The sequence below is a fragment of the Monodon monoceros genome, unplaced genomic scaffold (assembly GCF_005190385.1).
Source record: "Monodon monoceros isolate NGI ecotype Baffin Bay Population unplaced genomic scaffold, NGI_Narwhal_1 Super_Scaffold_16, whole genome shotgun sequence".
In the NCBI taxonomy this organism is placed as follows: domain Eukaryota; kingdom Metazoa; phylum Chordata; class Mammalia; order Artiodactyla; family Monodontidae; genus Monodon; species Monodon monoceros.
Window position 1 is genome coordinate 43008633 of NW_021703772.1, and position 16458 is coordinate 43025090.

The window sequence follows — 16458 nt, forward strand, 5'->3', positions numbered from 1 at the left end:
GGGATCAGCAATGTTCCAGAGGGCACAGCTCCATCAGACTATGTGCTGGAGTGAGGGCCAGGGTAACATGGGGCAGACCCCCACCTGACCTACAATGGCCACCCAGTGTGAGTGTGCATTATCATTTGAGTCACTAAGATTCCCAGGTTTTACATAACCACAAATTAATCTACCTATCCTGAATGACTAACAACATTAGTGGGAATACTTTTATTTTATGATCCTCCAAATCCTTTAGTTATTTCAGTTACTCCTAAATCAGCTGTAATCATTTTTAGAAACTTATTAGGTGGTTTACAAACATTCACATGAATTTTCATAGAAACAATTCTTTTTGCACGTATATTTTAAATCATTATATTAAATATAATAATAAGTACAATTGGCATAAACAGACTTGGGAATAAACACAGTTGAGTCCACATAAGCATAGACTGGTAGGAACAAAAACTCAAGAGCACACTACAGGGTAGCCCTCTGACTTTGGGCATTTTCTGTGTCATGGGCATCAGTTGATATATTTGACAAAGGAAAAGAACACCTACTAATCCAGCAAATCTGGAGGTCCCTAAGAGCTCACAGAGTTTTCTAAAGCCATGAGCCTCTAGACAATTATAAGAATGAATAGTACTATCGTATTACCAGGTTAAAAATCTGGTTGGTTTTTCAAAACCATATCCAACTACCACATTTATTCTGTCCCAAATGTATAGTCAGAAGTGCCTAAGTCATTTAAGAAAGCACAAAAATAACACTTCAAACCCACAACCAGACACATAGTCAAGAGTACAAGGTCACATCTCATTCCAATAACCTGCCTCTTAAAGATAGAAAGAATAAACACATAAGTTACTATTAAAAACTAAATTTGAGTTTCATACTTTAAAATTATATACTTCTTTTAAAACTGTTGACAGAGATAAACGTTCCTCTCCAGGTTGCCCAGCAAAATGTGGGTGCTATTTTAGGTGGCCAAACAGTAAATCTATCCGTAATTTATACACTTTTAGAAATCTGATAGTCAGCCTTTTCAATAAAAATATGAACTTTTACGTAGAAATCACACTGATATATTTCAATAGACTATTGAGAGAAACACCATGTAAACACAAGCACACCAGAAACCCCAGTGCAACCAACCACAGTTTAAATAACATATACCCACAATTTAACCCCAACTCCCTCATCAACACCATGCGTGTAAAGCCTCCCTCCTCAGCATCAAATAGGATAATCATAACTTCTATACAGTTTTAATTCCAAAAAAAAAAAAGTCACATCTGAAGGAAAAAAAGGCAGTAATAACCATACCTACCCAAATAATTCTGCCCCCAGGCACTACTGGGATAGCTACCCACTCAGTCTTATTTTAACCAAGATACGCTCTTGGGAAAAAAAGGAATCCAAGACCAAACTCAAGGGGATAAAACAACAACAACAATATTAATTTGTAAAATATGAGATAAACTCAAATATCAATTTTGACTGAACCTTGACCTAAATCAATGTTCCCACTGTTTTGTTTTGTTTTTCTTTTAAAGTGTGAAATAAGCAGCCACGAGGACAAGATTACAAAATGGTTTAGTCTTATCATCAAATAAAATTTACTACAGGGTTAACCTGACACAACTTTTTATACCTGAGAGAATTAATACTTTGCTACCCGAAACTGAGTTATAGTTGAGAAGGAGTTGAAGACAAATAAATCAACTTGATTCTAGCAGGAGAGGAAAGCCAAGGCCCAAACCCTACAGAAGCTGGACACCAAGGGACCAGGGGGAGATGAGACCAGAGCATGGGTCACCAAAGCCAAGAGACAAGAGTACGATGAGAAGCAGCAGAGGGTCAACAGTGTGTGTGTGTGTGTGTGTTTGGGGGGAGGAACGGAGGAAGGAGAAAGGATAAGTGTGTCATCAGGCCTAGAATCCATCTGTTAGGAGCTGAACTGTGTCACCCCCTCGTCAAATTCATATGTTGAAGTCCTAACCCCCAGTACCTCAGAATGGGGCTGTACTTGGAGACAGGGCCTTTAAAGAGGTGATTAAGTTAAAATGAGGCCATAAGGGTGAGCCCTAATTCAACATGACTGGTGTCCTTATAAAAACAGAAGACAGGGACACAGCCAACACAGACTGAGGGATGTGCATACAAGGGCCGGTGAGAAGGTGGCCATCTGCAAGCCAAGGAGAGAGGCCTCAAAGAAACCAAACCTGCTGACACCTTGATCTTGGACTTCCAGCGTCCAGAATGGTGAGAAAATGTATTTCTGTTGCTTACGATACCCAGTCGTGGCATTTTGTCATGGCAGCCCACGCAGACTAATATACCGTCCTATAAGCCCTGGTAAGACTGGCTACTTCTCTCTTCCTCCACCGCTAAGCTTTTGACACAGCCTACCTTTTGACAGTTGCCACCCTTCCTAAGCACCCACAGCTCACTCGGCATGTGCCACTGAAACATCTTCAAGTAGAATGTCACCACCTGTTTGCTGCCCGCGCACTCCTTCCTTAAAACTCTCTCCTACTGTAAAGCAATTATACTCCAATAAAGATGTTAAAAAAAAAAAAGTAGGCAGAAGACCTAAACAGACACTTCACCAAAGAAGATATATAGATAGCAAATAAGAAAAAAAAACAAAACAAAAAAAACTCTCTCCTGCCCTGGCTTCCCTCTGGCCACATCTCCCTGGCTCTTCACTTCCCACCCACCACTCCTTATTCTCCTTAGTGGCTTCTCCTTCCTCCGCTTGTCACAAAATAATGTCTCCCAGACTTCTATCACCCACCTTCCCTGCTTCTCCCTCCGCCCTCTAAGTGATCCTCACAACATCCACAGCTTCAACCACACCAAGATGCTGGTAGTCCCTCCATCCAGACCTCAGGCCCTGGCTTGTCCCTGAGCCCCAGCGTCTGCTGAACCTCCCTCTCTGCCTGGAGGGCCCACATCCCAAATGGAACCCACCCCCTTCAGCCTGTCTGTGACGACCATACCCAACATCACACAGACCAGAAACTTGGGAGTCATCCCAGACCACCACTTCCCCTGCCCCCTCCAATCCAGTCACTACACTACATCCACCCCACTGCTTAAAGAGGGGTACATCACAACAGTCACCACAATCATTGACCCAATCAGCTCATTCTCAACAGCTACTGTCAGAAAATAACCCAAAATAGAGAAAAGGTTATATGCACAAAAATGTTCATCACAGTATTATTATTTACAGCAGCAAAGTGGTGGAAGCAACCCAAATGCCCAATAAAAAAGAGGTGTTTCAGGAAATTACGGTACTCAGTGGAATAACACAACTATAAAATGTATCTCGAAACTCGCAGCAGCACAGAAAATACATAAACTCTATGATTACAATCATTCCAAAATATACACATAGAAAACTTGGAAAGGAATGCTCAGAAATGACCATAGTTGATATTTTAAGAGTTAGTTAACTCAAGAAGAGTCTTTTTTAGTTCCACTTTCCAAACTTCCTGTAATGTTTCTTCTTAAGATGATTTTTTAGTACAAAATATCCAAAAGTGAGTGTTAGTAATCTTGGACTTTCTGAGTTGCCTGGTTTCAGGATAAATGGGAATCTTACTACAGGATTCCCTTCAGCTGCCATGCTACCTTCATGTTACGTCTGTTGCAACATCCAAAACTAACTCCCACAAAATAACGTTCCCCCCTAAATCCTATTATACTTGTAGCCCTCAGTGTGAGATCCTAAAAATTAATTCTTTCAAGAAGTCCAACTGGACACATAAACAGCTGCAAAACTGCAGAAGTGGGCTCCCAGCATCTGCCATGGTCATTAACTGTTCTCGTAAGAAAAGATCACCACACGCGAGCTGCTGCCAAGAGGGCAACTGCAAAGCTGGAAGCGGAATCACAGAAGGTGAAGCCCCCGCTGCACCCAGGGTCTGACAGGCTCGCTGACTGCCAGGTAAGGAAGGGGCACTTTCCCATCCAAGGAGAGAACTTGTCAACTCTTCCATCCCAGAGTCCGCGAGATACAAAACAGGTCACCCCGAAGGATGTATAATGGCACATGTTTCCTGCAGCAGTTTACCTATACTTTTCTGTTTCTTTTTTCAATTGCAACAAACAGCAAGTATTAAGGTTGGGCTGACAGTTTTACCATTATTTCTCAACACCTGTGGCACGCACGTGTCAGCTAAACCCAACAGATTTCTCTTCCACCATGTATTGGGGTATATGAAGTGAAACAGACAAGATGCAAGATCACGTCTGTACCTAGTGGGCTTGTGATAATACAGACCTTTTACAACTGCTGCCTTACTCAATAGTGGTATACGTGTTGCTTCTAATTTAAAGTACTCCGCTGATGAATCCTTTTGAATAGTGAATACCAAATCCTAGTTATACCCATCCTATAAATCCAGATTTTACCCCAACTAAACTAGACTTCCTTACAGCAGAGAAAGAATGCGCATAAATATTTAGGTTCAAATTAGGCATTTGTGGTTGGAGATGAAGAACACTACAAACTATGGAATAAGGTATAGGAAAGTATCCCTTAATTTAAATCCCCTCTACTAGATTTTACATTCAACTGTGAAATCTCACTGAAATTAGCAATATTTCTCAAGTAAATAGCTATTCTGTTGAGTAGCAACATGCTGTCCTACTTTCTTTGAAATCCATGTCGGTATAATTTTGAGATACTTACAGAAAGCCACTGCTTAAAAATAAATTCCTGTAGATAAAACAAACTTAGCAGGAAAGCCCATTTCTCCACTCACAATTATTCAAGAAGAGGCACATGAAAGGAAAACTGGAAAGCTCACTGAACTTTTTAAAAGGTAACTGAAATCAATGGGCTTTTAAGGAAATGTGTCAAATTTGGCAAAGTTCTCTTTCTAAAAAATGTATTTTGGTAATTTTCCAGAATTCGGTTCTTTCAGTTTGGAAAACTTTAAAAATTCGGAGACATAACTAAGTGGTAGCCACACAGATGACCCTCAGCAAAATAAGAGAAAAAATTCAACTTCAGCATCCCCTTAATCTCTCCTTCCTTTCAGTCTTCCCAAGTCCCCCAAGATTCTTGGTGCTTTCAGGAAATCACAGACTCCCCCAGACTTCAGTGAGTTACTAAGTTAATTCACTAATTCCAGGTATGAGTAAACAAAAGGCAACTTAATGTAGATTTCTGAGGGTGAAAAGTTACATTTATTTTTACGATTAAAAATAAGAAATAAAATTTAGTCTTTACTTGGAATTGTAGCAATGTGTGCATCATTTCCATGTGACAAGCAAGTAAAGGAGAAAGATGGGGTATTGAAAGGAGTGGTTTTCAAGGGGAGGGGAGTAAAAGCAGACCAAAGAGAGTAACAGATGGCCAGAGGCACTCTCAGGGAGCAGAGCAAGAGACAACAAAGGGAAAATAATGACAGAAAAAGTAACATTCAAAGAACGAAGAGTTTCACAAGGATCCACATCCCCATCTTCTAACTTCCTGGGATGCTTCTGCTGAAGACTTTTAAATACTGTTGCATTCCTGCAACTCTAAGCGTAAATGGGAAACTACTCCACCTGCGAATACAATCAGAGCAGGCGGACCCCAGGCGTGCCACCCTCTTCGGCTCCACTTTAGTGAACCGCTGAGGCAACTGCAGCCTGAGCTTTTTCATAAGATTTTTTTGTATTGTTATTAGTTCAGAGGTAACATAACCAGATTACAGAAAATGCTGAAAATAAAGAGGGTTGTAAAAGTAAGTCATCCCTATCTACTACACTAACACAATCACTGTTAACGTTTTGGTTTCTTTGCCACCTTTCTTCCTATATATTTTTCAGAGGAGAAACTAGAGCCCCGTATCAAATCACAGATTATATGCACTGCTTGGAATCAAACAGATCTGAATATCTGGTGGGGGAAGAGGAGGAAGAACTCCAGGCATCCATTTTCAGAAAAGACTGAGTAGCAACTCACATTTATACTGCGCGCTTGCTCTGTGCCTGACCCTGTTTATTCTATGGACACACGTGTGTTTACTCATTTAATCCTTATTACAATCCAAGGAAGAAGGCTCTACTATTACCCAAATACTGCAGGTGAGAAAACGGAGGCAGAGACAGATTAAGCTATGTGGCCAAGGACACGGGCTGCTAAACAGAGTCAGGTTTCAAACCCAATACTTTCCCCAGAGCGCAGCCCATCACCATTGCACCACACTGCTTCCCACTGAGCGAGGACTCACTGCCACGTAAGAGAACCAGGCTCTGATGCGCTTGCCCCAGGTGCAAAGCCTCGATGACCAATGCGCGATGCGCGGTGATTCTAGGTGGAATGAAGTGTGCATAACTCAGACCAGACCCCTCCTCCCACCCCACCCTTTTCACATCAGAGCCCTCAGTGTGTCTCTAGAGAAGGTGCCAGAGGGAAAGGGGAGAGAGAGGGCTGAGACACTGAAAGGGCCAAAGGTGGCCCCCCCTGCTCAAGAGCCCTCCCGGGAGGAGAGAAAGGGCTTCTCCAGACCTCAGAGCAAGACCCAGTCCAATAGTACAGAACCCAGGACGTTGGTGTGCCCAGCAGCCACCAGTACTCAGGGCAATGGCAGCTCTCAAGGGGTAGAGGGAGAGTTGGGGGATGGGCAGTAGCCCCACTCAAGCCCCGTCACAGAGGCAGCGCACTCTTTACTTGGGCAGTTTCATTTGAGGAGGAAGGGGAACATACTGGTCAAAAATAAACATTTTCATGTCATCATACTTAAACATTACTAAATACCACTATTATGATGATTTACTAAGAAGTACCACTTTTTAAGTCCTTAATTACTAAAATTTCCATCAATCTATCATTAAGAGCAGAACTGCACCCCAGGGCTTCTGGGCCCGTTCTTCACTGCCTGGAAAGCTCTACCATCCTTCTCTTCCTGCAGCAGTACCAACTCACCCTTCAGGCAGCTGCATGAATGCCTGTTTCCTCAGACAGGCTCTCCCTCTACCCCCAATCCAAAGTCTCCCCTCCCCATCTTTCTTATTCTCACAGCATCCTGTCCTTTCCCTTCATAGCAAATATCACAATTCATAAATATGGCATAAATGTCTATGTTCACTTCCTCAATGTCTCTCTCCCCTCACATTCCATGAAGACAGAAACACAATTGCTCTGCTCACCATTAAAGACTCAGCGCCTAGTACAGTGCCTGGCACACACTAGGCACCCCAACATTTGATGAATGAATACATGAATGCATTAAAGAAACAAAAAACACCTCCACCTCCCCTTACTTCTAAAAGTATCATATATAATTTTTAAATTACGGTGAGTTATGACATTTCCGTTACAGGTTTGTTATTTTACGCTCTACTAGAAACGCCACGCGACTCCAGGCTCCTATAGCAAACACAGGTTGAAATGTGATCAATCAAGAACCCATCGGGGCTTCCCTGGCAGCGCAGTGGTTGAGAGTCCGCCTGCCGATGCAGGGGACACTGATTCGTGCCCCGGTCCGGGAAGATCCCACATGCCGCGGAGCGGCTGGGCCCGTGAGCCATGGCCGCTGAGCCTGTGCATCCGGAGCCTGTGCTCCGCAACGGGAGCGGCCACAACAGTGAGAGGCCCGCATACCACAAAAAAAAAAAAAAAAATAGAACCCATCAATAAACAAATACAAAATCAATCCCCATTCCTGTATACCAGCAACACCAATCAGAAATGTGTTAAACAATTCCGTTCACAATGACCATAAAAACCATAAAGCACCATGGCACAAGTCTAACAGAAGACGTGAAAGAGTTTTTACACATAAAATTACAAAATTTCATTGAAGGACATAAAAGACCTAAATCAATAGAGAAGTATATCAGGTTGCAGACCGGAAGTCATGAGACCATAAAGATCTCAATTCTCTCTAAATTTTTATATAAACTGAATGCAATTCCAATAACACAAAATTTTTGAAAAATAAACAAGTCACATGCTTGGAGAATATATGTGCAAGTTAACCTGTGTGGAGGGAGCGAGAAGAATGTGATGTGCGTTTGACTCATCAACTGACACAAATATGGAAAACGGCATTTTGTGTGAATTCCAGTGATTTAACTATTATAGGTATGCAATGTTACTTCCAATGTTTTGACTCTTTCAAATATTTTCTCCATTTTAAGTTGTGAAACAGTAAATGCTACAAGTTCAGGAAAGCTGGGTTGTGAGAGATGCGTAGGGGTAATAGGTAGAGAGGGGCTTCCAGGGCGAAGGAAAGATCCAGGAAAAAAATAAGGTAAAAAAGCAGAAGACATGTTTCAGAGAGAACCAAGTATGGCTCACAGAGAACACATATTCCCATAGAAAGCCAGACAGTGATGGATCTACAAACGGTACAATGAAGTGACTACAGCAGTATTATCTACACAATGATCCTGCCAAAAAGTGGGACACCGGTCACGTAAGTTGGGACATGTGCATACCCTATCTCCCTCTTGGAGATCCACAGTGCACAGTCACAAATAAAAGTCCGCCTTCTGTAAAGAAGAAACTTATTTTTTTAAGTTTATTTAAAGAAACTTGTTTAAAATGTTGTTTAACCAACACCTACTTGCCCAAGGAACGCTTTTTTACAGTAACATTTACAAACTTTTCATGGAACAACCCACTTTGGGAAATGCTGTATTCTAGTAAACCAGCCTTTTAAAGGTCTGAACCAGAATAGAGGTTTAAGGATTTGAAAATAAAAGGCAACAATCAACCAAACACTGTAACTGATTAGATGGATGTAAGAGTCACAGAAAATAGAGAAGTCGGTGATGCTTCTGAAATCCAAAGTCAAGATGATGATAAGAATGCTATTAGCACAGTTACATCAAAGATGGTCAACTATTAGGTAATGGGCACTAAGCGTGGATTTTGATGGGTTTGGAGAGACAGTGAGATATTCCCCTAGAAAGAAAACTGAGCAAGAAGTTAAAAGCCTTGGAGTCCAGTGCCAGATCTGACCCTGGTTAACCTTTTGAGCCTGAGCAGTTCTCAGATACAAGTAAGTAGTTATGGTGGTGGCCTAAAGGCCCTTTCAACTTCATCACTCTACCATTCCAAAAATGAAACATTCGAAGTCAAAATACCAATACAGTCAAGCTCTACCTTTAAAGGAGGTGTGAAATGTTTAAATATAGGATACAAATAAACAATTCAAGAATCTGAATATATGAGTTTAAATATATATGGATGAGAGGTTTTTAAGAGATTATGCAATTATAGATGTTGAAGAGAGAGCCCCAAAACCTACTAAAGTTATAAAGTCTAACTCCAGCCCCCTGCTCCAATGTCACAGAATACTTAGTACTCTGCTTCTGCAGAAAGCAGATTCCTGAGTCTGACCCAATGTGGCAGTTCATATATTTTTATGAATACCTCTCAACAGCCTGAAGAGTTCAAGCAAGTGAGAACTCTTTGCGAGACAGCTCACCACATCAGGGGTAAATCAAAACTGTAGTCAACTTATTACAACTGTAAGCAGACTGCATGAGGAATGCAAAAAAAAACGAGCCACGCAAATTGGCGTAGGCCCAATGTTTATACAAATTAAACTTTTCCTAAAAGCATTTAGGCAGGGACTCTAAAATGAATAAAATAGTGATGATCCCTTTGAAGCCCTTTCAAAGGAAAGAACGAGCAGCTAGGACCTGGGCCTATTTGCAACCTGAACGTTGCAAATAGTGCTTCAGAGTCTAATAATATAGAATTTAAAAGGAAGCAGCACTGAGGGAGGAGAGAGAAGGTGCACAGTGGCAAAAGTAAGTGGGGCCAGCAGGAGGTTTTCAATCAAGGTTTTTGGTTTGTTTTTAATTTTGGGGTTGAAGTGTGCAGAAAATGCTTTCACGAAACCAGTGAAAATGAGCAGGCAAATAATATGCACACACACAATAATGAAACCAGGAACGAATAACCTGGTCCGTTCCATTGTCCTTTCAATGCAATTTTCTAAAGTCTCTTCAAGGATGCTGAATTCTTTTTTTTTTTTTTTACGAGTTTAAAAACTTGTACAATTTTGAATTGTATTTTCATTTCAACACAGCAAAATGAAGCCATCTGTGTAACTTCAAAGCATCTTGAGTCCACGCAGGATTGATCAGAAAGTCCCTGGAAAGTAGAGACCTGGTCTCCTCCTGCCTCTCCAAGCTATCTAGGAAAGCCAGGCACCTGGTATTTTTAGAAGCTCAGCATTGTTGTTTATCTGATAAGCAAAGGAAGGATGTCAATTTTCACTTATCTCCAGACCTCAATTTCAAAAACTGCCTATCTTGGACGAGTATAAATTCTATACCAATTCTTTTCTTCCTTGCCTTGTCCAAAGTCTTATCCCCTAAGTTCCAGCTCTGCAATGGTGCTCCCACCAATTCGTCCACATGCATCAGACCCTGAGCTCTGACTGGATGACCAGCAGCATACTGTCCTTGAAAAGACTGGAGACCAGAGATCAGACAAGCCCCCTGAAAATCCCCAGAAGGCCAGCAGATTCCCACAGAGAAGGCAGTGACCAGGAGAGGGTGAGAAAGACAACCAGGCAGGGCTGGCTCCTTGGTCTCCCACCTGCAGGTTGAATCTTGTTTCACCATGTCCCCCTCACTTGGGGGAGGAGAATAATGCAGGGGTGCCAAGCACAAGACCCAGAAAAAAAAAAGAGCAACTCAGAAGCATTTGAACCAGATCCTCAGCCCTGGTCCAACCAAGGACACACGCAGGAACCCTGACTCCAGGGGACAAAGGAAGAGAGAGACTGTCAGGGTGGGCTCACTCTCTAACTCTGTAAAACTCACTCCTTAAAGTGGCCCAGAGCTTCCAAGAACACTGTCCCACGAGGCAGCACGCTGTTCTGTAAAGCACACAGTCTTGGGCTTGATCTCTACTAGCCCTGGGCACGTTCCCCAACTCTCCCAACTACAGACATCTCCTACTGAAGGAGAGCAATGAGGCTTAAATGAAACAGGCTGTGGAGAGAACCCAGGACGCAGCATGACACAGCGCAGTACCCACTACTTAATGACAGCAGCATGAATGTCACGCAACAAAATATAATTCTTTGGGGACTTGGCATTTCTTGTCCACTATGCAAATATGCCTTAAGTCTATGAACAGCCTTAGTGGGGTTGAATCAACAGCCATGCTGAACCAGGATGAGGAAGGTTGGGACGCTGGCAGGTGGGGAGGGAAGAAAGCAGGAGGACACCAAGGATTTGCTGTACACCAGGGCCGACCATGTAATTCAACACCTTCTCCCATGGAGTGGTACTTTATACACCCTCAGGGTCCAAAAAAGGATCCTCTCCTCTCTCCTTGGGCAACGAATTCACCAGAAAGAGGCTTCCTAACATCCCAACCAATCCAGCCTTCAGAGGCAGGTGTTCAGAGACCCGACCCCTTTAGCACCATCAGAGGTTGGGGGAAATAAAACCAAGGACAAAGAAGGAACAGGCATTGTTTGGGTTCCTCCCACTCTCATGCTTTTGTCTCAGTAGCATGTGTTGGCGTGGCCTTGGTCACCACGGCTGTCACAGTCATCTCACCAGCATCCACTCTCTGGGTACATTGCACTGCTCTGCTACATCCTTTGATACACAATGGATTTCCTTTGCTGCTTTTTAATGCATAGCCTTGCATCAACTGTGTGCTTAATACAATACAAATTGATGAAGACACTGGCAACTGAAAAGAAACCTACGACAGGTTATAAGAGCATCCTTCATCCTTCTCAGCTGGTAAGTTGGAAAGTGCTCCGTTAGAACTCAGCAGACCACGTGTGTGCATCCCCTCTAAATATCCAATGGATGAGAATCTAATGGCCTCAGGAGACAGAAGTTACTGCACCTATACTACAGTCTCTGAAGACCCCAAATGATGTCTTGGCTTGAAATAATTAAAAAGTAACAGTAGAACTTTCAGTCTTCATAGTCTTATCTTAGGAACAAAAAAAACTAATATTGACTTTTCCATTTGCCCGGGAGCATTCTGAGAAATCCATAAATAATCGATGATGACGCCAAGTGTTCGAATCCACTCTGCTCCTGCACTCGGCGGTCACCCCTGGGTCAAGGTCAGGAGGCTCCTGCCTGGCACCATACTCCATTCCACCCCAAGGACGGATACCACTTCCATTCCACTTTCACGTGGATGCCTAAGCTTGTTCACTTCCCCTGTGGGGAAAAGATGAGCACAGAAATCCTGTGGAATGTGTGTTCCCACAGAGCTCAGAAATGTGATGATCTCAGAGGATATTGTAAAGAAAGACCCTTGACACTTCCCTAAGGAAGAATGTCTTCTGTAAAAGGCGACTGCCAGGACAAAAAGCATGTGCTGGGAAAATCTACGGCCTGCTGCTGTGTATGACTCCAATTCTGATGTCCCACTTCCTCTTTATAATCACATTCCTTCCCTCCTTATTCCTCTTCTAAAAAGACACTCTGGCATTGGGTCTCAGTAAAGAAGCAAAGGGCAGTGTTCTAATAAAGGCTGGGAGATAAAAAGGGCTAAAATAGATTTCAATAAATATCAAATGACTCTAAGTCTACTCCATTCCACCACTTTTAAATGTCCCCTCACCCCCCAAAAAAACTTATTTTTAAACATTGGCAGCCTAACTTTTTAAAGTTTCATTCACTTCAAGTTTATTCACATAGGCCATCAAACAGCAAAGCTTTTGAACAAGAATACAGTTTGAAAAGTTGCGATGTCACTAATCTAGGCTTCCAAACCTATCTCACAGTGGTTTTTGAAAAAATCAATTATGATAATATATGCAAAAGTGATTTGCAATCTGCAAAGGGCTGATCACATAATCAAACTGCTGTCATTCCTAGTATTAAAAGATATCATACCATACAGTGTGGACCTTGGAATCAGAGATTGGAATTCAAATCTCACCTCTACCCCTTACTAGTTACCTACACAACTAGGCAAGTTACCAAACTCCCTGGGCCTCAGTTTCAACTGTAAAATGGAGATAATACCCACTTTACCAAGTTGTTGTGAGGGTTAATAAAATAATGTGTGTAAAATCCTTTTCACACAGTAAATACTAAATGACAGTTTTAACTACTGTTAGGCTGTTTAATTAAAATCCAAAGGTCCAGCTATTGAAAATAGCAGAAGGGAGGGGGACGAGAGAAGAATCTCACCCAAAAGGAGGACAAATGTTAAAAACCTTTAACATCCTACATTCTGAGGATTCCCCTCTTGGCCCACTCCTACACCCCACTCCTTCCCCACTGTTGTCGGAAGCTCCTCGTTGCTTTGCATAACCGCGAAGCAACCAGGGAGAGTCAGTCTTTAACTCCAGGCTTGACAAAGTGATGATTCATCCCATCCCGTGAAGAGGGTGCAGCTTGCAGCCAGCCTCATCACACATGGGGAATCCATCGGACGGCCTGCAGCCAGAGACCAACTATTTAAGAGGCTTCCCCATCCGTGTCTTTGGTAGCAGTAATCTTATGCTTTGCATTTTGTTAATGTATATTCCAATGAGTACTTGGGAGGAATCCAATTGTGCTATATTTTACAAAACAATTCACAACATAAACGAAAAGTCCAAAATGGCAAGACAACGATAACGAAGGAAGTCTCCCTCTGTTCGCTGCCCATGACACAATGTTTTGCCAGGCAGTGTGTTAGTTATAATGACAAACAGCTTGACGGTTGGACAACAGCCCACCTCAACTGCACATCATAATGGCTCTGGAGGACAAATCCCACTGTTTTCCAGCCTGGCCTGAAAATCTGACCACATCCTCCAAGAAAAAGACAAACCCTCACGGTAGCTGGTACAGCTCTTTTCCATTACCACTTAGTGGGGAGGAAGCATTTTTTTTCCCCAGGAGTAAGCTCTTCATTCCCCTTCTAAGATTAAGAGACTTTCAAACTTGGTTGTCTTAAAATGAATAGCCAATGCGGTGGTTCACCGGTTGGCCCTCAGACTTGTCGAAGAAGCAGCTCTAGGTCATTTCCCAGCCCTGCCTCAGCCAGACTACTATAGCTAAATGTCTCCTCAACTATCACCACAGTAATTCTAACCTTCAGCCCAGCTTTGGGATCCTTCCACCAGTGTCCCATAGGCACAAACCATGAATGCCTGGAAATGTCAGCCTCCTCCCAAAACGGTTTTGCTTGGAATACTCCATTCAAAAAACACTCATCATTCAATCCACCCTGGCTCCCTCCCGAGGTCAACCAATCCTCCTGGGCTTCTTGATTCCAATCTAGGAAAGGGTCACTTAACATATGCCCAACACATTACATTCAATTCTACCTCCCCCTAAAAATAATTCCCATTCACCATAGTGGCAACTGTTCCCTTTCCTAGTCCAGATGACCCACATTAGGGGAGTGAAATCACAGAAGTCACGACTCCTCAACTGAAAACCCAAAGGGTGGTGTGTATGACGTGTTTTCTGGGAAAGACTGTAAAGGGTTTTTCAATTCAGTGTTACCTAACCTGATTCATTTATTTAGCAATGTCTAATTTTCTAGTGGTTTCCCCCCCAAACATTCCTGGAAAATTGTTTTACTATATTACAACGGAGAAAATTATTCTATGTCAAAATCAATGCTATAAAATCTGCTTCCTACCCATTCAAGCCAATATCTACTAGCTACAAACACGGATCCACAGGCAGATACATACACACAAATACCCTGATTCATAGCCCAAAAAAAAGTCTTCTTCCATTGTAATTAAGAAGATTTGATTTCAGCAAACTAACACTGAGAGCGCCTAGAAGTCAGGGAAGTACACAACTTGTTGAAGCAATAAACGCTCGGCCGCAGCCTGAACAAAGCATTACAAATAAGCTCCAGAAACCCACACAGCAAGCCCTTGGACAAAATGCTGTGTGTTTGTAATCAACTCTCCAGTGCACTCACATCACCCACTCCCCAACCCTCTGCCCCGGCCCAGCAAGAACCCTCCAGGACTCCCATTCCTAATCTGGTTTCCATTCCAGCCCCGCCCCCTCCCCTTCCCTCTCTAGGACCGTGAATCAATCCCATCCCGGGCAGGAAACGAGACCCAAGGCAGCCCCCTCCGCTGCGGCGGAACAAAGGAGCATAGCTCAGCTGCACTCGCAGGATGCCCCGTCGGGTCCTGGGCCCCTTCTCCCCCGTCGCCGGGGCACGCCGCACCTGAACCCCACTCCCCAGGACGCCCCATTGTTCTCCCTCCGCTTTCCTTCCCGGAGGAGGCCACCCCGTGTCCTTCCATAGAACCAGGGGGCCAGGAAACAGCTGTGGGCCAGAGAGATGGAGGGGTGTGGGTGAACACCAGGAAGACCTGAATTCCACTTTGCCCACAGGTACGAAGGGAATGGGGCAAAGTAAGAATAACTTAGTTTAGCGCCCTCTACTCTCCCACCCACCCCCGAAGCAACTAAGGAGTCGCGACCACCCTGCCCGACCTCCAGCGTGCGCGGTTCTCGCCGCAGCGCCGCCTGGCCCCGAGGAGAGACCGCAGACCCCGCCGACCCGTGTCCCGCGAGCTGCGGCGGGGCCACGGGGACGCCGGGCACAAAGGACCGAGCGGGCAGGGCAGGAGAGAGAGGGAAAGCGCTCGCACTACCTCGCCGGACGCCACTCCGCCTCCTTGTCGTCCTCCCTCTCCGGCGCGCTCCGGGACGCTGGCCCTCCGCGAGGCTGCGGGGCTCCCGCGCAGTTGCTCGGCAGACGCTGCTGGCGGACGCTGCCGGCGGACGCTGCCCAGCGGCTGCCTGCCCCTCGCGCCCGCGCTCCCACACCACCGCGACGCGCGGCGCCCGGGTCTCCAGTGCGCGCCGGACTGCAGAGTGCGCTGCCGCTGCAAAGTGCTGCGCTGCGGCTGGAGGCGCCCGGCCACTCCCCTCTACCCCGAGGGCGGAGGGGCCGGCCGAGGGGCGGGGGCGGCGACCTCGCAGCTTGGGATTCGCCCCTCTGAGCGCCGGCAGGACCGGGAGCCGCCGCCTCCCAGCCGACTCACCTCCAGCCGCCCGGTGCCGGCGGCACAGCGCCCCCCGGTGAGCGCGGGTGCAGCCTCCGCCCCCGGGGCCAGCCTGGATGGGGCAAGGAGGAGTGGAAAAGAGGAGGAAGGAGAAGCGTCCCTCCCAGCCCCACGGAAGGCACAGCCCTTCTACCTTTCTCACTCCCGGATTTATTAACATCAAACGACAAATACAATAACTGAAGAGGCAAGCCAGGGGGAGCGGGCCGGGGCGGAGGGGGTGAGGAAGGGGGCCGCGGGGAATGACAACTGGAACCCAACCTGTGGGCAGATGTCAGCAGAGAGTGGGAGTGTTCTCAATTGTTCCTTCTCCCTTAGACAAAAAAAAGTTTGGATACCCAGGAATATCGGAAAATATTAATTTGACCGAAAGGGAAAAGAGTGTACTGAGTGGCAAAGTGTGCTTTTATTTACAAGATTTTTTAATATCTATTAACTCACTTAATTTCACATGATGCTAAGTAGACACTGGCCAATT

At 44.6% G+C, this 16458-nt stretch overlaps 1 protein-coding gene across 2 annotated transcripts in view; it reads right to left on the reverse strand.

The window, feature by feature from the left end:
- The window catches only part of MYO1B (myosin IB), a 187731-nt gene extending 171972 nt beyond the window's left edge, over positions 1–15759 (reverse strand). For both annotated transcript variants that reach the window (XM_029225226.1, XM_029225228.1), the window contains exon 1: positions 15567–15759. The gene's annotated coding sequence lies outside the window, so the exon portion shown is untranslated. The remainder of the gene's footprint in view (positions 1–15566) is intronic.
- Between the last annotated feature and the right edge of the window lie 699 nt (positions 15760–16458).